The sequence below is a fragment of the Rutidosis leptorrhynchoides genome, chromosome 10 (assembly GCF_046630445.1).
Source record: "Rutidosis leptorrhynchoides isolate AG116_Rl617_1_P2 chromosome 10, CSIRO_AGI_Rlap_v1, whole genome shotgun sequence".
NCBI lineage: Eukaryota > Viridiplantae > Streptophyta > Magnoliopsida > Asterales > Asteraceae > Rutidosis > Rutidosis leptorrhynchoides.
The window spans coordinates 108,325,485-108,348,048 of NC_092342.1; positions in this window are offsets into that span (position 1 = coordinate 108,325,485).

Consider the following 22,564-nt stretch of genomic DNA (forward strand, 5'->3'; position numbering starts at 1 on the left):
TTCTTCCCTCAATCTGATTTATGAGTTTATGAGCCATTCTACTTGCCTTTTATATGGAAGCGGGCTCGTATGAACTCACATCTTCTTGAATCCTTAATGGTAACACTTTTACAAACGCGTCGATCTTCTCTTCTTTATCTTTGAACGCTCCCGGACACAATAGGCACAACTCTGTGAATCGTCGTTCATATGTGGTAATGTCGAACCCTTGTGTTCATAACTCCCTAAGTTCTACCTTGAGTTTATTGACTTCGTTTTTAGGACGGTACTGCTCGTTCATCAATTGCTTGAATGCCGACCACGGTAGTGCGTAAGCAGCATTTTGTCCTACCTGTTCAAGATAGGTGTTCCACCACGTTAACGCAGTACGTGTGAAGGTATGCGTAGCGTACTTAACTTTGTCCTCTTCAGTACACTTACTTATGGCCAACACCGATTCGACTTTCTCGGTCCACCGTTTCAATCCAGTTGGTCCTTCGGTTCCATTAAATTCCAAAGGTTTGTAGGCGGTAAATTCTTTGTAGGAGCATCCTACACGATTTCTTGTAGAATTAGTTCCACTGCTAGATCCAGAGTTATTGTTATTTTGCATTGCAGCCTGTACTGCGGCTATGTTCGCAGCAAGGAAAACACGGAAGTCTTCCTCGCTCATGTTCAAATTCTGACGAGTCTCCGGTGCCATTTCCTTCAAAATAGCCAACTTAATCGAGTTAATCATACAGAATATTAAGAGTAGTCAATAGTATTTCGTAGCATAATATGAACTCATTTATAAAAGCTTTTTCTTCATATTAGCATTTTATAAGTTTAAATTCGGGTACTACCTACCCGTTAAGTTCATACTTAGTAGCTAATATACAATTCAACTACTACAATTCCATATGAAAAACTGATTATAATAATATATCACATACAAATATTCTTCAAACTTACAACATCGCCATATTACATATAACATGAAATATAGTACACTTTGATACAGGACAGTTTTGAAGATAAATCTAGTTAATACGCAAGTTGTTCAGCAAAGGAAATAAAGACACATAATTCATAAGTCCAGAAACAAGTCATGCATTCTGGTTTTACTAAGATGACTTCCATCCTTGGTCTTGTGCAAAATAACCGTTATGACCATTGGCTAGGCAGCATGCTGTAATGTCGTCAAAAGGACGAGGGTTTCGTAATGTCCAACAGCCCTGTAATCATCTAAAAACCTTGTTTCTCACCCCAACTACTGAATTCGTCACTTGTGGGAAATTTAAAAGCTGCAATCCGATGTTCTTTTTCTCACTTTGGTAAGAAGCGAACATCACTAACCCGTAAGCATAACATGCTTCTTTATGTTGCATGTTAAAAGCTCTTTCTAATTCACGAAATCCTACGTTGGGATATGTTGAGTCAAAATAGGTTCTTAACCCGTAGCGTAAAATTGCATTTGGGTTCCCCGCATTTAACACTTTAAAGAAAACACGGCGTAACTTACGGTCTCCCCAATGTGATATACCCCACCTATCAAAGGAAAGCCTTTTATAAACAAAGGCATTTCTGGAAAGTCTTTCAAATGTTTGACAAGTTAATTTTGCCATAAGTAATTGTGCTGATGAATTCTGACCGACTCTAGACAAGATTTCCTCAATCATATCCTCTAGTAGATCTTCTAAAATATTCTGTTGTGTACCCTTAACGTCGATTTTGTTTTTATACTGTAAAATAGACAAGGATTAGATTCATAAAAGATAATTAATAAACAATACAAGCAATTTTGACATAGCTGGTGGTTTAGAGGTTCCCGGGTCATTGTTATATTTTAGGAAATACGGATGTTGCCGATACATATAAAGTTCATCGGGGTTGGAATCGGGTTTCTCTATTTTTATACCTTTTCCCTTATTATTTTCTTTCGCTTTATTAAATTGGGTCGAGGTAATTTCTATAACATCATCGGAATCCTCATCGGGATCCGATTCATCGGAAAATTGATAATCTTCCCAATATTTTGCTTCCTCGGCAGAAACACTATTGGCCATTATTAACTTTGGTCCGTTGGTTGAGGATTTTCTTTTATTTAATCGATTTACTATAGGTATCAATATTTCTTCCTCCAGAACCTCTTCTTCTTCCAGTTCCTCCTCTTCCGGTTCCTCCTCTTTCGGTTCCTCCTCTTCCGGTTCCTCCTCTTCCGGTTCCTTCTCTTCCGATTCTTCTTCGGGAATTTGTGAATCTTCCCAAAATATATTCGACTCTTCATTATTATTAGGTGAATCGATGGGATTTGTACTAGTGGTAGACATCTATCACACAATATCAAACACATTAAGAGGTTAATATATCACATAATATTTACATGTTAATAATATATAGTTTCCAACAAAAGTGTTAAGCAATCTTTTTTAAAGAAAATACGGTCGAAGTCTAGACTCACTAATGTATCCTAACAAACTCTATAAGACACACTAATGCAAATTTCTGGTTCTCTAAGACCAACGCTCGGATACCAACTGAAATCTTCAGTTGGGGACACCACACGTCCCATCCAGTGCCTTCCCAGCTAACCGCCTGGTGACCACTGTACTTCAGATACTGATTTTAGGGCCTGCCTCTCGGCAATTGCCAACCCTCGTAAGGGATCGCAAGGAGTAAAAACCAATGCTTCGTCACAGGTAACACTATGAGAACCTCCTTTACGACTAACCCGCCACACATGGACGGCGTTATACCAGCTCTGATGCCAACTGAAATGTCCCGTTCATATTGATTATAAACGTTCCATATTAATTGATTTCGTCGCGAGGTTTTGACCTCTATATGAGACGTTTTTCAAAGACTGCATTCATTTTTAAAACAACCATAATCTTTATTTTATCTATAAAGGTTTAAAAAGCATTACGTAGATTATCAAATAATGATAATCTAAAATATACCGTTTACACACGACCATTACATAATGGTTTACAATAAGAATATATTACATCAAAAATAAATTTTTTGAACGCAATTTTTACATAATATCATACAAGCATGGACTCCAAATCTTGTCCTTATTTTAGTATGCAACAGCGGAAGCTCTTAATAATCACCTGAGAATAAACATGCTTAAAACGTCAACAAAAATGTTGGTGAGTTATAGGTTTAACCTATATATTATCAAATCATAATAATAGACCACAAGATTTCATATTTCAATACATCCCATACATAGAGATAAAAATCATTCATACGGTGAACACCTGGTAACCGACATTAACAAGATGCATATAGAATATCCCCATCATTCCGGGACACCCATCGGACATGATAATTTCGAAGTACTAAAGCATTCCAAATTCCAGAATGGGGCTTGTTGGGCCCGATAGATCTATCTTTAGGATTCCGTCAATTTGGGGGTCTGTTCCCAAATTCTTAGGCTACCAAGCTAAAATGGGGCATATTCGGCTTCAATCGTTCACCCATATAAAGTAGTTTCATTTACTTGTGTCTATTTCGTAAATCATTTATAAAATTGCATGTATTCTCATCCCAAAATATTAGATTTTAAAAGTGGGACTATAACTTACCTTCACAGATTTTTACTTCGTCGCGAAGTAAGACTTGGCCACTGGTCGATTCACGAACCTATAACAAAAATGTACATATATATCAAAGTATGTTCAAAATATATTTACAATATTTTTAATACATTTTGATGTTTTAAGTTTATTAAGTCAGCTTTCCTCGTTAGTAACCTACAACTAGTTGTTCATAGTTAGATGTACAGAAATAAATTGATATATATTATCTTGAATCAATCCACGACCCAGTGTATACACGTCTCAGGCTAGATCACAACTCAAAGTATATATTTTTGGAATCAACCTCAACCCTGTATAGCTAACTCAAACATTACTGCATATAGAGTGTCTATGGTTGTTCCAAATAATATATATACATGGGTCGATATGATATGTCAAAACATTTGCATACGTGTCTATGGTTTCCCAAGATTACATAATATATTAGAATACATGTATAATATAATATAAGTTAGCTAGGATATGATTTGTATAGAATTGTTACAATATTTCTCGTAGCTACAACAATCAAAAAAATATCCAATCTTGTTTTACCCATAACTTCTTCGTTTTAAATCCGTTTTGAGTGAATCAAATTGCTATGGTTTCATATTGAACTCTATTTTATGAATGTAAACAGAAAAAGTATAGGTTTATAGTCAGTAATATAATTTACAAGTCATTTTTGTAAGAGGTAGTCATTTCAGTCGAAAGAACGACGTCTTGATGACCATTTTGAAAAACATACTTCCACTTTGAGTTTAACCATGATTTTTGAATATGGTTTCATGTTCATAGGAAAAATCATTTTTCCAGAAGAACAACTTTTAAATCAAAGTTTATCATAGTTTTTAATTATCAAACCCAAAACAGCCCGTGGTGTTACTACGACGGCGTATGTCCGGTTTTACGGTGTTTTCGTGTTTCCAGGTTTTAAATCATTAAGTTAGCATATCATATAGATATAGAACATGTGTTTAGTTGATTTTAAATTTCAAGTTAGAAGGATTAACTTTTGTTTGCGAACAAGTTTAGAATTAATTAAACTATGTTCTAGTGATTTCAAGTTTAAACCTTCGAATAAGGTAGTTTTATATATATAAATCGAATGATGTTATGAACATCATTACTACCTCAAATTTTGTGGATAAACCTACTGGAAATGATAAAAATAGATCTAGCTTCAAAGGATCCTTGGATGGCTTGAAAGTTCTTGAAGCAGAATCATGACACTAAAACAAGTTCAAGTAAGATTTCCACTCGAAATAAGATTGTTATAGTTATAGAAATTGAATCAAAGTTTGAATATGAGTATTACCTTGTATTAGAAAGATATCTTACTGTAAATAAGAAAGATTTCTTGAGGTTGGATGATCACTTTACAAGATTGAAAGTAAGCTAGCAAACTTGGAAGTATTCTTGATTTTATGAAACTAGAACTTATAGAATTTATGAAGAACACTTAGAACTTGAAGATAAAACTTGAGAGAGATCAATTAGATGAAGAAAATTGAAGAATTAAAGTGTTTATAGATGTTTTTGGTCGTTGGTATATGGATTAGATATAAAGGATGTGTAATTTTGTTTACATGTAAATAAGTCATGAATGATTACTAATATTTTTGTAATTTTATGAGATATTTCATGCTAGTTTCCAAATGATGGTTCCCACATGTGTTAGGTGACTCACATGGGCTGCTAAGAGCTGATCATTGGAGTGTATATACCAATATTACATACATCTAAAAGCTGTGTATTGTGCGAGTACGAATACGGGTGCATACGTGTAGAATTGTTAATGAAACTGAACGAGGATGTAATTGTAAGCATTTTTGTTAAGTAGAAGTATTTTGATAAGTGTCTTGAAGTCTTTCAAAAGTGTATGAATACGTATTAAAATACTACATGTATATACATTTTAACTGAGTCGTTAAGTCATCGTTAGTCATTACATGTAAGTGTTGTTTTGAAACCTTTAGGTTAACGATCTTGTTAAATGTTGTTAACCCATTGTTTATTATATCTAAAGAGATGTTAAATTATTACATTATCATGATATTATGATGTATTAATATATCTTAATATGATATATATACAATTAAATGTCGTTACAACGATAATCGTTACATATATGCCTCGTTTCGAAATCCTTAAGTTAGTAGTCTTGTTTTACATATGTAGTTCAGTGTTAATATTCTTAATGATATGTTTACTTATCATAATACCATGTTAACTATATATATATCCATATATATGACATCATATATGACATCATATAGTTTTTACAAGTTTTAACGTTCGTGAATCACCGGTCAACTTAGGTGGTCAATTGTCTATATGAAACCTATTTCAATTAATCAAGTCTTAACAAGTTTGATTGCTTAACATGTTGGAAACACTAAATCATGTAAATAACAATTTCATTTAATATATATAAACATGGAAAAGTTCGGGTCACTACATCTTGAAAGCTCTAGTGAGAGAAAATGTATTGTAATGATAGAGTGAAGAGCGGTGTGTTGAAATCGGATGAAAACAAGCCTTTAAATAGAAGTGAAAATTGTCTGCAAATGGATGGCAGGCCATTTGGCAAGCCCTTTGGCAGGCCGTTTGGTGAGGTCGTTTGGCATTCCAGCCCGTTTGTTGTGCCCGTTTGTCTAGGGCGTATGGCAGGCAGTTTGCCATACTGGCAAGCTGTTTGGCAGCCTGTTTAGCAAACCGTCTGGCTTGCTAATTTGCTGGATCGTAACTTGATTTATTGTCTTTCACCGTTTTCGCTCTAGAATCTTCTTTTTAGCTCCGATTCTCTTGATTCTTCTTGCATCGTCTTCGTAATTACTTTATCTACAAATTTAACCAAAAAAACGATTATTTTGTCAACAAATTTTTTAACTTTATTGAATTAGGACTCAATATCGGGGGTAAAAACGTGACTTTTTAGCCGATATCAAATATCTCACACTTAGATTTTGCTTGTCCTCAAGCAAACCTTCGAACTTTTACCACCGAGGATTTTTATTCATAGCGATCAAGCGATCTTTTTTCGCAAGACGCCGGAGCGAAAACTTGGTTTTATTCTTTTTGTTATTCCCAAACCTTTTTCCGCAAGAATGAGAGGAGCTTACATAACTGAGGTTATCTCACTCGGGTCACTCAATTCATTAAAGTGTTTCGGGTGTCCTATAGTTCTAAGAAATGAAATTGCTTATAGCCAGTCATGTTTGCATTCTTCGTTATGGGCTTGATCAAGACTCAAATCTCCATCACTTATTTGAGAGAATTTTCAGTTATAGACTCAGCTTGTATCGTGAAGAGATGGTGATTTGGAGGTTTTGGGATGTGAAGGGTTTGATAGATAGGAGTTCTTTAGAAGATTGGTTTTGGTGATCCTTTCTACTATTTGTGTGGAATTTCAGGACGAGCATCCTTCTTTTTGACTGTCAGGAGTTCTTTTCTCGAATCTTTCTGGTTCCGCTCCTTTTCTCAGAACCTTTATTCATCAAAGTATCTTTTTTTTTGCAAACATCTTTTGGTTTTCTCTTTGAGGTCTCCTTTTATTGGCGGTCTCTTTGATATTTGGCGTGGATGCTCGCATTTTCCAATTGCGTCTACATAGAAGATTTCCCGTGATTTAAGGATCGTTGGGATTTTATTTCATTATTTATGAAATGAAACGAGTAGGTAGTGGTGGATGAATTTGTGGTAGCTTGGAGTGAAAAATGGGAATGAAGGTATGTAATGGGGGTGTTTTTGTCTTCACGAATAGCCGACGTTTCTAACTTAGTAATTCTCTCCAAAAGGTGTGATTCCGAAATGTAGATCAAGAACAAGTTCTGATTCAGAGATGCTAACATTGGCGCACTCAGCGAAAATATAGTGAATCACTAAAAATGAGTGCTTTTTAGGCCTTATTTGGGGTGCCTCACATCAATTATAATGGGTCGAATTGCGCCTTTCGTTATGTAATGCTCTTTTGGAAAATTCGGTTTGGTTTTTCGCAAAAATTTTTTTACCTTGTTTTACTCTTTTGTCTATTTTGTAACAAAAACTTTTTGATCAATTATAGAATTTTATAATCCCTAGTGTTTTATAGCTCGAAAATTTTTAAATTTTGTGAAAAATTTAGTTTATAAACACTTGAGGATTTTACGAGAATCATTATGTGCAATATTTGCTATCCCACACTTTAAAATAACATTGTCCTCAATGTTAAGGATACGGTGTATCCCACACTTAGTGTTTAAAGTGGTCTAGTATATTGCGTATATTCTATTGAAAAAGTGGTGAAGACGTAGTACTCCCATATGGTTTGCAAGGTGTGTATGGATGGTTCGCCCAATATGGTTTCTGCCAATTTCGTGATGGTGCCATTCTTGTTCAGTACGTCCTTGCTCCAAGTCGTGCTCCCATCTTGTTTGGTCTCGATCGTCATTTGTTTGTGATGTTTTATTCATGCAATTTATTCTAATTATCATACAAACTTAAAAACATAAAAGTAGTTATGCCCAAGATTGGGCGTACAGACATAGCATATTAATGTAATATAAGTGTCATAAGATCACAAGTAATCATAAAATGTAGCAGAGAGATAGGGAAAGACATGGCTGATCTGGATAGTAGGAGAGAGAGTAAGATACGCTCGTGCGGGGATGCGTTGGGTTCCTCAAAGCTGATTGCCCCTCATCGGTCATCTCCTCATCGGTAGTGACCTGTCGTGCTAACTCTGATGTGTTCATGCCCGAAGATACCCTGAACTGAATCTCATCTGAGCGTGCGATCAGTCCCGTGAGTGATGAGGTGCTCGTGTGAATTATAGGCCCTGTACGCCAACCCTGCCCTTCTTGCATATCTCTTCCCCAATTCGGGTTCATACCCATTCCACCCATACCTTGTGTAACATCCTCTGCCATATAATGACTCGCAGCCTGGTCCCATACACTGGTTTGAACATCAGCGAATGCATCTCTGTGGGTGCTGACGCGGGTTGTAACAAAAATGCTGTTGACCAAATCCTCGGCCTCTATGCTCTGCTCCCTTGTAGGAGATGGAATGACCGTGCGCTGGTGGTAATGATGCTGAGGCGGAGGAGGAGGTGTATACTGATGGCTACGCCCTGCACCTCTGGGTCTCTGTGGGTGAACATCACCGGATACTCATGAGGATATGGGGGAACGTTAAGCTGCCTGCATACGTAGTACGTGAAATGATCTAGGTTCTAAAAGATAGCAGCTTCAGCGAACCACCTCTCCCATCCGGGCAAATCCCCCATATCATAATGGTATGGCTCAAATCGCGGCCGATCTCCCTGATCTACTGATGAGTGTCTGCGGGTTTCAGTAGGCCTTCCCTGCATGATAGGATCATCCTCATCCCGCGGTTCCTGTAAACCTCGCCACCTCCTACCATCTCTAGTCCTTGTATCAGGCCTAAATCCTCTAACTCTCACCCCAAGCACTGTTCGATCTTCCGAGTCTGGGATTGTCAGATTAGGTGCAACTATCAACTACTCATCCTCTATGTGAATGTACAGCCAAGTGTCCAGTAATCTATACCCTATCTCTTCTAACTCAGTTGCCCTTATATAACCAAACCTTTCAACACTACCCAAAACATGCATCCGGCGAAGGAGTTTGGTGACAACGGTTCCCAAAACTGGCACAACTGTTCTCAGGGAAGTCCTTTCATTAGTAAATGCTTGAGCTAGGTGTGCGACTTGCATATTTTGGTTGTGAATCATGGCGTGCATTAGGCGCATATCATTAACGGTGACAGCACTGCCATGTTGGGTTTTTGGGTGAAGAGTTTTGGCGATGAGGTGGTGGAGAATGCGATGAACGGGGTTAGTGAAATTTGAGGCCTTTTTACTTGACCTCCAGGCTTCATTGTCGGAGTTGTAGGCTCACCAGAAAGCATGATGATCGATTGGGTTCAGGATAGTGAATCCTCTTTTAAACACTGATCGGTTAACGTGTGCTCTTTTATACAGTTCTAGATGAATTGTGAACTGTGCAAGAGTCAGGTGATGCATTTGATTCTAGTGGTGGAAATGGATGCATTGATGGCTGTTATATTCTTCTTGGTCAACATTTGCTTCGAATCTACATGTTGCCATAAACTCTGCATATGGTTCCTGATACGCTCGTTCATTGATTTCAAACAGCTTTTGACATGCGCTGTTTGTTTTCCGTGCGCCGTAAAACTCAAAATATGTCTCAGCTCATCGGCCCACCCACACTGCTCCATTATCTCCTAATTTATGTACTTGTTGGCACTCTTTTGTCTATTTATCCAGTTTCTCATGAATGGTTCGTTATCCGCCGGGTTATTTTGCCCGTGGATGGAGTGGGGCAACTCGTACTCTTCTAGTAGATAATTAGGCATCTGCGAGAGTCAAATAATGTAGGTTATGTTCCAAAATAATAAGACTTATAATAACACTTAAAAATGAAAAATGTTTATATTTTTTTGAGAAAAAAAATTCGATGTGAGGGCTTTAAAAATGGCATTTTCCATATCCCTGTTATAGTCAATTATAGCCAAAATTACCGCAAACAATATTTAATCTTACTATAAACTTATTTCTAAGAAAAATTCAAAGTGTACCCGTGATTGCAACAAATAATGCTAAAAATAATAATTATAGTGAGTTAGGCATAATGAGCAATTTTGATTAAAGTAAGATGATTTTTAAGCATACAATTATTCTTATGACCATTTTTAATTACCTTAAATAGTTTTAAACATCAAACTTTGCCTATAATTCCCTTAAGTCAAGGTTTAAGACCGTTTTTATCGAAAAATATTCATTTTGATCAAAATGTACAAAATAAGAAAAGTCAAAGACTAGGCTCCAATTCTATTTGCAAGTCAATGATATCTTCATTTAGGCTAATTTTCAAGTCATCCCACGTTTTAAAAACGTTTTAACTGTAGGAAAAACCCTAAGCCTAATTTTGTGTAGTTTTATCAAAACTTCAATTTTCAATTAAACAATCCTTTCTAAGCATACTAGATGATTCACTAAGCCTAAATGAGCTAGCAAAACATCAAAATTCTAAAAACTTTACCAATTTCTAGCCTAAAATCTAAACTAACGAATCAAAAGCTAAAAGTGAACCAAAATGCTTCAATCGAACCTAAAAACTAACACATATCAATCACATTGTCTAACTAAGCATATAGGAAATCAAAATTGGACATAAAACACAATTTTTCTCAAAATTCAAAAATTTGACTTCGAGTAAAAACCCGATTTTAACCGTGAAAGAGTACCTTTTATGCAAAATTGATGATGGAAACGTGTTTAGGAGGCACGAGAGACTTAGATTAGAACTTTGAATCATTTAATTTGATCAAGATTTGAAGTGTGTGTGTGTTTCGTTCGGCAGTCGAAGGGAAGGGGGGGAAGAAGAAAAGAAAAAGGAGAGAAGGAGAAGAAAAATGTGCCCGTGTGGCTCAAGGACTTATTTCCCCGATCCGACTCGCACATTTTTATATTTTTAAATTTTGAATTTTATCATTATATTAATAAAATATTAATGAAATTTTGCTTCGGATTTTAATTTGGTTATTTTTATTAATTAAACTAAAATTTAAAAGAAAAGACAAATGGATGAAGTAAAATAAAAAAACTTTTATTTTATTAATAACGCAAATTACACAGGTTCCACAACTAAGTTTCAGAAATGATGCGGAAAGAAAGACAAGTTTAAAGCTTCTTTGACCATCCAGAGTAAATCAGCGGAGTGTACTGAAAATATTTCAAAATCACTTAGCATTTTATGCTCACACTTTTGTAAATCCCCGATGTCATCCATAAGTTTAACCAAAGCCCTTCTAATTTTTTTTACTGTTTGAAATTCCATCCCTAGGCCCAATATCTCGATAATTAAGTTCGAAAAGAAGTTTTGACACTGTGTCTTGGAATAAAAGATCTTCCGCACAGTCAGGATCACAGATAGTAAATTTAAAGTTTTCAGATATTTCCCGAATGACCTTTATTTGCGGAGTTGTAAATGGAAATTTTGACATAGTGAGGATTTGTACGAGTTCAGAATATATTTCATTTCTTTTTGTAAAGAAATTCTGATGTATTCTTTCTTCGGTTGAATCCAGAAAAACTTCGATTAATCATTTTATGATATATGAGGTAGGTGCTGTAGTGACCCGAACTTTTCCATGTTTATATATATTAAATGAAATTGATATTTACATGATTAAGTGTTTCCAACTTGTTAAGCAATCAATCTTGTTAAGACTTGATTAATTGAAATAGGTTTCATATAGACAATTGACCACCCAAGTTGACCGGCGATTCACGAACGTTAAAACTTGTAAAAACTATATGATGACATATATATGGATATATATATATATATATATATATATATATATATATATATATATATATATATATATATATATATATATATATATATATATATATATATAGTTAATATGATATTATGATAAGTATGTATCTCATTAAGTATATTAACAATGAATTACATATGTAAAAACAAGACTACTAACGTAAGGATTTCGAAACGAGACATATATGTAACGATTATTGTTGTAACTACATTTAAATGTATATATATCATATTAAGATATATTAATACATCATAATATCATTATAATGTAATAATTTAACATCTCTTTAGATATAATAAACAATGGGTTAACAACATTTAACAAGATCGTTAACCTAAAGGTTTCAAAACAACACTTACATGTAATGACTAACGATGACTTAACGACTCGGTTAAAATGTATATACATGTAGTATTTTAATATGTAATCATACACTTTTGAAAGACTTCAAGACACTTATCAAAGTACTTCAATTTAACAAAAATGCTTACAATTACATCCTCATTCATTTTCATCAACAATTTTACTCGTATACACCTGTATTTGTACTCGTACAATACACAGCTTCTATATGTATGTACTATTGGTATATACACTCCAATGATTAGCTCTTAGCAGCCCATGTGAGTCACCTAACACATGTGGGAACCATCATTTGGCAACTAGCATGAAATATCTAACAAAACAACAAACTAATGGAGCCTATATTGACACCATAGTTCACGTGAAAGAATACACACATAAACACTTTCATTTTGCAACTTACATGCATCAAACTACTCTCTCTCAAGTGTTCTTTCATTGTTCTAAGTGTTTTTCATCATCTTCATCAAAATCTAGCTCAATCTAGTTCATAAATCCATACTTAAACCAAGTTATAAAACAACTACTCAAGAACACACCAACAACACTTCCAAGTTTACTAGCTTACTTCCAATCTTGCAAATCCACTTTGAGTGATAATCCAACCTCAAGATTTCTTATTTATAGTAAGATATCTTTCTAATACAAGGTAATACTCATATTCAAACTTTGATTCAATTCCTATAACTTTAACAATCTTATTTCGAGTGGAAATCTTACTTGAATTTGTTTTCGTGTCATGATTCTACTTCAAGAACTTTCAAGCCATCCAAGGATCCTTTGAAGCTAGATCTATTTTTATCATTTCTAGTAGGTTTATACACTAAACCTGAGGTATTAATGATGTTCATAACATCATTCGATTTATATATATAAAACTACCTTATTCGAAGGTTTAAACTTGTAATCACTAGAACATAGTTTAGTTAATTCTAAATTTGTTCGCAAACAAAAGTTAATTCTTCTAACTTGACTTTTAAAATCAACTAAATACATATTCTATATCTATATGATATGCTAACTTAATTATTTAAAACCTGAAAACACGAAAAACACCGTAAAACCGGATATACGCCGTCGTAGTAACACCGCGGGCTGTTTTGGGTTTGTTAATTAAAAACTATGATAAACTTTGATTTAAAAGTTGTTCTTCTGGGAAAATGATTTTTCTTATGAACATGAAACTATATCCAAAAATCATGGTTAAACTCCAACTGAAAGTACGTTTTTCAAAATGGTCATCTAGACGTCGTTCTTTCGACTGAAATGACTACCTTTACAAAAATGACTTGTAACCTGTATTTCTGACTATAAACTCATAATTTTTCTGTTTAGATTCATAAACTTAAGATCAATATGAAACAATAGCCACTTGAATCACTCAAAACGGATTTAAAACGAAGAAGTTATGGGTAAAACAAGATTGGATATTTTTGCTTGTTGTAACTACGTGAAAATTGGTAACAAAACTATATTAATCATATCCTAGATAACTCATATTGTATTATACATGTATTCTAACACATTACGTAATCTTGGGATACCATAGACGCGAATACAATGTTTTGACATATCATATCGACCCATCTATATATATGTATTTCGGAACAACCATAGACACTCTATATGCAGTAATGTTGGAGTTAGCTATACAGGGTTGAGGTTGATTCCAAAATATTATATATACTTTGAGTTGTGATCTAGCCTGAGGCTTGTATACACGAGGTCGTGGATTGATTCGAGATAAAATATATTGCTTTATTTTCTGTACATCTAACAGTGGACAACTAGTTGTAGGTTACTAATGAGGACTGCTGACTTAACACACTCAAATCATTAAAACGTAATAAAAAATGTTGTAATTATATTTTGAACATACTTTGATATATATGTACATATTTATTATAGGTTCGTGAATCGACCAGTGGCCAAGTCTTACTTCCCGACGAAGTAAAAATCTGTGAAAATGAGTTATAGTCCCACTTTTAAAATCTAATATTTTGGGATGAGAATACATGCAGTTTTATAAATTTTTTACGAAACAGACACAAGTAAATGAAACTACATCATATAGGTGAATGATCAAAGCCGAATATGCCCCTTTTGCTTGGTAGCCTAAGAATTAGTAAACCGGTCTACTAATTGACGCGAATCCTAAAGATAGATCGATTGGGCCTAACGTGTAACACCCCGTCAAAAATCCCTTTAACAGAATGTTAACTCTGGTCCCAGTGCTTGGCTTGACTTCTACGTAACAGCAATATTCTACAGCGGAAGCAATTAATACCTTAGAATAAAACACACAAAAAGGATCAACAACAATGTTGAGTGAATCTACAAGTTTTAGGTAAACAATATAGTATGTTTAAGAAATACATTTCTAAAATGGTTATTAGTGGAAGACCACCAAGGTTCAATGTTAAAAGTTTGTAGACAACTCCGTGTCCCATTTCAAAAGTTTATTGACGCTACCATGTCAAGTTTCAATCATTTGTAGACACTATCGTGTCAAGTTTCAAATATTCGTAGACAATACCATGTCAAGTTTTATCTCATTTGTTCGTAAACCACAGTTTTAATTAACATTATATAGTATCTGAAAAACAGTTATCAGAAAATAGTTTAAGTTCCTTGACTACGAGATTTTACAAGTACAACTCCAAGTTGCGAAACGTTTGCATAATCTATGAGCACATGAATACTAGCAATGACCCGTGTATAGAATCTACTATACCCGCCTTTACCTCATAAAAATGTTATACACTTGTACGAATGTATTATGTTCAAAGTAAATGCACCACAGTTAATATTGTAGGGTGAGGTTGTCAACTTAACGGATCCGTCCATCTAAATTGTGCCTACACCGATGGTATTTAAAGTATTCAAGCTAGAGGCTTTGTGTACAAACTCAATATGCAGATATGGTACTCGTGTCAATACAAAAGCATTTTATAATGTAAGTATAACAGCGTGTATTCTCATCCCTAAAAACATGTAAAAAGCGGGACTGTAGACTCACCTTTGAATAAAGCTCGGATTGAAAAGTGGACAATTTACTTGTACAGTTTATAGCCGAGTAATGCATCCTAAGTATATGTATTTAGGTTGGTCAATAAATATGTCTTAAACAAGTGTGGTTTCATAGTATAAGTTTTCTTATTGCTCGACTCGACGCGTTTCAAAATAGAAGTCAACATACAGTCAACTAATTCATGCAAGTCAAACAAAGTCAACTGAAGTCAAACCGAAAGTCAAACTTGGTCAAAGTAGTCAACTAAGGTCAACATCAGTAGATACATGTCAAATGTTGGTCAACATGTCAAACCTAAGTCAAACAACGCGTTTTGGATTATAACAGGTCAATTTCACAATTTCAGTTTATCGTTGTGCACAAAGTTCATGTACATGTAACAAACTTAGCATATTATCTCATAGTACAAAATTGATGCAAGCATGGCAAATTCCAGATCTTAATTATACTCAAAATAAATTCCAAAAAGTCCGTCCAGGGTCTCATACGATAATTAAAAGTCAGGAATCAGAAGGGGTACATTTATAATTTGTCAAATCAATTTCTGACCGCGCACTGATTTGGTTTTGGCTATAACCAGAGCTAGGGGCATGCAATTGATACAATACCAGTGGCCACGGTTCAAGGACAAGTTAAACTAACACATATCGAAAGATGAGCAATTTTTGTTTAGCCAATTTGTACAATTTATTCGTACAAGTTGAATGTTAGTTTTCAGCTCAATTCAGAATTTACACAATATATGGCCCTATTGTCCCCAATCCATAAGGTTTCAGAGATTGCCATTAACTAACCATATGTCACATATCATGTAAAAATTCATATTATAGAAGAATACATGCTAATTCAATAAACACAAACCACAGAGTATAAAATAGAGAGCAAGTTGCTGTTTCGATTCTAGTTTAGTTAGTCACATTCGCACGCAATTATCCGAAGATCTAGATACAATTAGACTATGATATCTACATAAAAAGTGAAGTAATTTTCGTGTAAATTTCAAATACGTAAAGTTTTAAACACAGAAGTTAACACATTTTATCATACAAGGCTGTTTTCATGCAGGTGTTGTATAAATCCACTTTTTCACTAAATCAAGCATATCTCAAGTTATACATAAGCAAACAGCATGATATCCTAGTGTAACCTGAGTGTTTTTAAATTACCTATCTAATGGTATAAATTTCACAATACAATTCGTGGTCTATCAAACCCAGATTTCTGATCAATCACAAAAACACAACGTTCATTTCAATTGGTCATAACTTGATCATCCGGAAACGAAATCAAGTGATTCCAAAGCCTAAAGTTAATAGTTTTTCGAAAGCTAATCATCTAAACATGTTATAAGATCGGATCAAAAGTCAACTCTTATCAGATCCTAGAGAATACAATTCATTTTTCATGTAAACAACATCAATTGATCAAATTAAAGACACCAATCAACAATAACGCGTATAGACTTGAGCAATTGACAACATAAACTATGAAACATCAATAAAATCAGATTTTAATAATTTGGGTTTCGTATATATATATATATATATATATATATATATATATATATATATATATATGAAACCCAAATTATTTATATCTACGCGTAGAGGAGAACGAGAGGAACACGAATCCGCAAGTAATTTAACGATCAAGCAATTGTGTGATGTTTAATTTGGGATTGAAGATGGCGATAATATGATGAAGATGGGGCTGAATATATTGTGAATGAGAGGAAAAAGAATGAAACATGTTCTCTTGTTATTTAGAATTTAAGAGAATATAGTTAGTGTCCTAAACAACCAAAAGTCAACAAACATGGGCCTAAACTAATAGTCAACATGTATTGGCTACTCATGGGACCAAGGATGATGAGGTATGAGGTCATGTCCATGTGACCTCGAGCTCGGGTCTCGGGCTCGTTTTGTGTAAAAGCTCGTTCGCGCGTGGTTCGTTTCGAGTGCCGTTAACCGTACCGAATCTCCGGAACATTAACTAGTCGTTGAAACAAAATCACCGTGTTTAATTCATTAAGTAAATAATAAATTAAATTTCTTTCGTAAGTTCAATAATTATTAACAATAATTATTCTATCGTTTTTCTTAGTTCTATTAACTTAAAAAGTTTTCTAGGCGATTAACTTTAATCGTGTCATTTCTAGTTTAATTTGTCAATCGAATTAAGTTCACTAATTAATATAACATATTAATTCAAGTAATCCACTAAGGATCAAGTACGCATTTAATTACTTTAAATACGAAAAAATTTCACGTAGCCACTGTTAACTATTCTGAAGAAAAAAAATTGTGTATGAAAATTGTATGATTTAACTAACGATCGTCAAGTATTTAACGGAAGTTTTAACGAAAAAAATCTGGTTGTTACATTACCCACCTGTTATTGAAAATTTTGTCCCGATATTTTAGTGATCGTCCGCTGAAGTAGTTTCCTCGAGAAACAGTTGCGGGTATTTCAGTCTCATCTGATCTTCACGCTCCCACGTGAACTCTGGTCCTATTCTCTCGTTCCACCGAACTTTAAAGATAGGAATTATGCTTTGCTTCAACTGTTTGACCTCACGACCCATCCTTCTTTTTAACAAACAAGACCGGAGCTCGAACTATGACCTCCTCGGTCGTAAAGTTCACCTGGTTGCGCTAGACACGGATCAAAGTATTACAACCCCGATGTTCTTCACCATGGGGAGTTCTTATTCAATGTGAGCACCTTGCTCCTCAGCTTGGCATTCATAGCCAACAACACTTATAGCTCTAGGGGTAAGGTCTAAACGGTGCGCGTGCCATTGGGGCTGCTCCTGGCACTAGATCAATCTGAAATTTGACTTCCCGGTGAGGTGGAAGACCAGGTACTCCTCCGGAAGTACCTTAAGGAAAGTTTCTAATGGTTAGGACATCTTCGATTCCCTTAAATGTTGATTCAATTATACTCACATGTGCCTGAATCGCGAGACATTCTCATCTCAGGTACTTCTGGACCTTCGAGTAATTAGTGTAACATGACGGTGTACTGATCTCCTCTCCGTACACCATTATTATCGGTGAAAGGAATTCGAGTAGCCTTCTGGTCGGGGCTGCCTCGATTGTATCTTCAGATAACCAGTTTGTTTCAACCACGAGGTTAAAACTTCCCAGCTTAATAGTTCTATAGGGTACACATTGTCTAATGAAGGTACAGGATTATAGACGTTGTGACCAAATTCTCTAGCGTTAAAACTTCTATCGGTGCGGGTGTTGACAGTATATATAAACGTTATGATCGATGAGCAAGAACAAACTCGTGACAATTTCATGAAGGACGATACTGCACAAGGTGTAATGGCAACTCAACTAAAATCTGATATCTAATCAAAGGAGTCGGTGCAGATTTCCAAATATATGCGTCTCGCGGAAAACAGATGAAGTGTAGTTCATGTCAACGCATTCAAAGTCGGTTGGTGGTGTTTTTAGGTATAAAGAAATGATTACTGCTTAAGGAAAGCACATTAGAATAGATTGAGGAGGGATATGGTAAAAGTTGTACTTACTAGTAGCAATGAGTGGTGGTGTTAGCGATAAGCAGCGATAGGTTGTGATGTGCGGTGATGATGGTAGTGATGAATAAGTTATTAGCTAGTATACTCGTATCATAAGTACACACATGCATATTAACGCAACTAATAATGCATAATAGTTATCAGTCAGTAGACTCGTGTTGGGAAACAAAAGCGTGAAACTGCGGGTGGTTGAATGATAGGTAAGTTGGAAGTCAAGTAGACAACATCTACTACGTATTGTGCGAGCTGTTACCAGGAATTCCTCCTCTAAAGACGTATCGAAAATGAGTTGTGATGCACAGTAGCGAGTAGTAAAACATGGAGGTGTTAGTAGTGACGAGTAGTACTTAGTAGTGATAAGTGGTAATGAGTAGTATTTAGTAGTGGCAAGTAGCAAGTAGTAAGGGGTAGCATTAAGTAGTAATGATAAGCAGTGAGAAGTAGTGATCAGTCGTGACTAGCAGTGAGAGGCGGCGTTGAGTAGTAGTAAGCAACGATAAATAGCAAGGAGTAGTGGTATAAGATGATGAGTATGTCCAGGCAGTGTCTTCGTAGTGCCAAGTAGAAATCAGGGATGATGGGCAGTGTCGGGTAGTGACGAATTGTGACGTGATTACACGCTCCTTATAGGTTATAATAACAATTAAATCGTACAATGTAAATTTCTACTCATATTTGAAATTAAACGGTTTATGTTCTAAATGGTATTTATCCAAGTAACCTACTTGACTCGTTCCCAATTCCTTATTTTGCGATGTCGGAACTTCTATATGAGTTACCGTAATGTAATCCCGGTCATTACATTACGCTATCTTACATTTCCATTCGACATAACTCCATAAGTTCAAGATGGCGTAATCAATTTAATTTAGTTAAATCTCGCATCGCGTGTACGTATGTGATTCGTAGCATAACGTTTAGTTCAAGTCCATATCATATGGGTATAGGGTGTATATGTACGTGATGTAATGTGTAGCCCTACATGTCGTATTGTGAAGCAAATAGTGCAGGTATGGTGTACAAAAGTCATCCAAGACACACGGCTATAGACTAGACTTCACTAATGCGCCCTACGGTTAGACACACTAATGTATCCTAGTTTCCTATAGCCAAAGCTCTGATACCAAATGTAACACCCCGTCAAAAATCCCTTTAACGGAATATTAACTCTGATCCCAGTGCTTGGCTTGACTTCTACATAACAGCAATATTCTACAACGGAAGCAATTAATACCTGAGAATAAAACACGCAAAATGGATCAACAACAATGTTGAGTGAATCTACAGGTTTTAGGTAAACAATATAGTATGTTTAAGAAATACATTTCTAAAATGGTTATTAGTGGAAGACCACCAAGGTTCAATGTTAAAAGTTTGTAGAGAACTCCGTGTCCCATTTCAAAAGTTTATTGACGCTACCATGTCAAGTTTCAATCATTTATAGACAATACCATGTCAAGTTTCAAATATTCGTAGACAATACCATGTCAAGTTTTATCTCATTTGTTCGTAAACCACAGTTTTAATTAACGTGGTATAGTATCTGAAAAACAATTATCAGAAAATATTTTAAGTTCCTTGACTACAAGATTTTACAAGTACAACTCCAAGTTGCGAGACGTTTGCATAATCTATGAGCACATGAATACTAGCAATGACCCGAGTATAGAATCCACTATACCCGCCTTTACATCATAAAAATGTTATACACTTGTACGAATATATTATGTTCAAAGTAAATGCACCACAGTTAATATTGTAGGGTGAGGTTGTTAACCTAACGGATCCGTCCATCTAAATTGTGCCTACACCGATGGTATTTAAAGTATTCACGCTAGAGGCTTTGTGTACAAACTCAATATGCAGATATAGTACTCGTGTCAATACAAAATTATTTTATAATGTAAGTATAACAGCGTGTATTCTCATCCCTGAAAACATGTAAAAAGCGGGACTGTAGACTCACCTTTGAATAAAGCTCGGATTGAAAAGTGGACAATTTACTTGTACGGTTTATAGCCGAGTAATGCAACCTAAGTATATGTATTTAGGTTGGTCAATAAATATGTCTTAAACAAGTGTGGTTTCATAGTATAAGTTTTCTTATTGCTCGACTCGACGTGTTTCGAAGTAGAAGTCAACATACAGTCAACTAATTCATGCAAGTCAAACAAAGTCAACCGAAGTCAAACCGAAAGTCAAACTTGGTCAAAGTAGTCAAATAAGGTCAACATCAGTAGATACATGTCAAATGTTGGTCAACATGTCAAACCTAAGTCAAACAACGCGTTTTGGATCATAACAGGTCAATTTCACAATTTCAGTTTATCGTTGTGCACAAAGTTCATGTACATGTAACAAACTTAGCATATTATCTCATAGTACAAAATTCATGCAAGCATGGAAAACTCCAGATCATAATTATACTCAAAATTGATTCCAAAAAGTCTGTCCAGGGTCTCATACGATAATTAAAAGTCAGGAATCAGAAGGGGTACATTTATAATTTGTCAAATCAATTTCTGACCGCGCACTGATTTGGTTTTGGCTATAACCGGAGCTAGGGGCATGCAATTGATACAATACCAGTAGCCACGGTTCAAGGACAAGTTAAACTAACACATATCAAAGGATGAGCAATTTTTGTTTAGCCAATTTGTACAATTTATTCGTGCAAGTTGAATGTTCAGTTTTCAGCTCAATTCAGAATTTGCACAATATATGGCCCTATTGTGCCCAATGCATAAGGTTTCAGAGATTGCCATTAACTAACCATATGTCACATATCATGTAAAAATTCGTATTCCAGAAGCATACATGCTAATTCAATAAACACAAACCACAAAGTATAAAATAGAGAGCAAGTTGTTGTTTCGATTCTAGTTTAGTTAGTCACATTCGCACGCAATTATCCGAAGATCTAGATACAATTAGACTATGATATCTACATAAAAAGTGAAGTAATTTTTGTGTAAATTTCAAATAGGTAAAGTTTTAAACACATAAGTTAACACATTTTATCATACAAGGCTGTTTTCATGCAGGTGTTGTATAAATCCACTTTTTCACTAAATCAAGCATATCTCAAGTTATACATAAGCAAACGGCATGATATCCTAGTGTAACCTGAGTGTTTTTAAATTACCTATCCAATGGTATAAATTTCACAATGGAATTCGTGGTCTATCAAACCCAGATTTCTGATCAATCACAAAAACACAACGTTCATTTCAATTGGTCATAACTTGATCATCCGGAAACGAAATCAAGTGATTCCAAAGCCTAAAGTTAATAGTTTTTCGAAAGCTAATCATCTAAACATGTTATAAGATTCGATCAAAAGTCAACTCTTATTAGATCCTAGAGAATACAATTCATTTTTCATGTAAACAACATCAATTGATCAAATTAAAGACACCAATCAACAATAACGCGTATAGACTTGAGCAATTGACAACATAAACTATGAAAAATCAATAAAATCAGATTTTAACAATAATTATTCTATCGTTTTTCTGAGTTCTATTAACTTAAAAAGTTTTCTAGGCGATTAACTTTAATCGTGTCGTTTCTAGTTTAATTTGTCAACCGAATTAAGTTCACTAATTAATATAACATATTAATTCAAGTAATCCACTAAGGATCAAGTACGCATTTAATTACTTTAAATACGAAAAAATTTCACGTAGCCACTGTTAA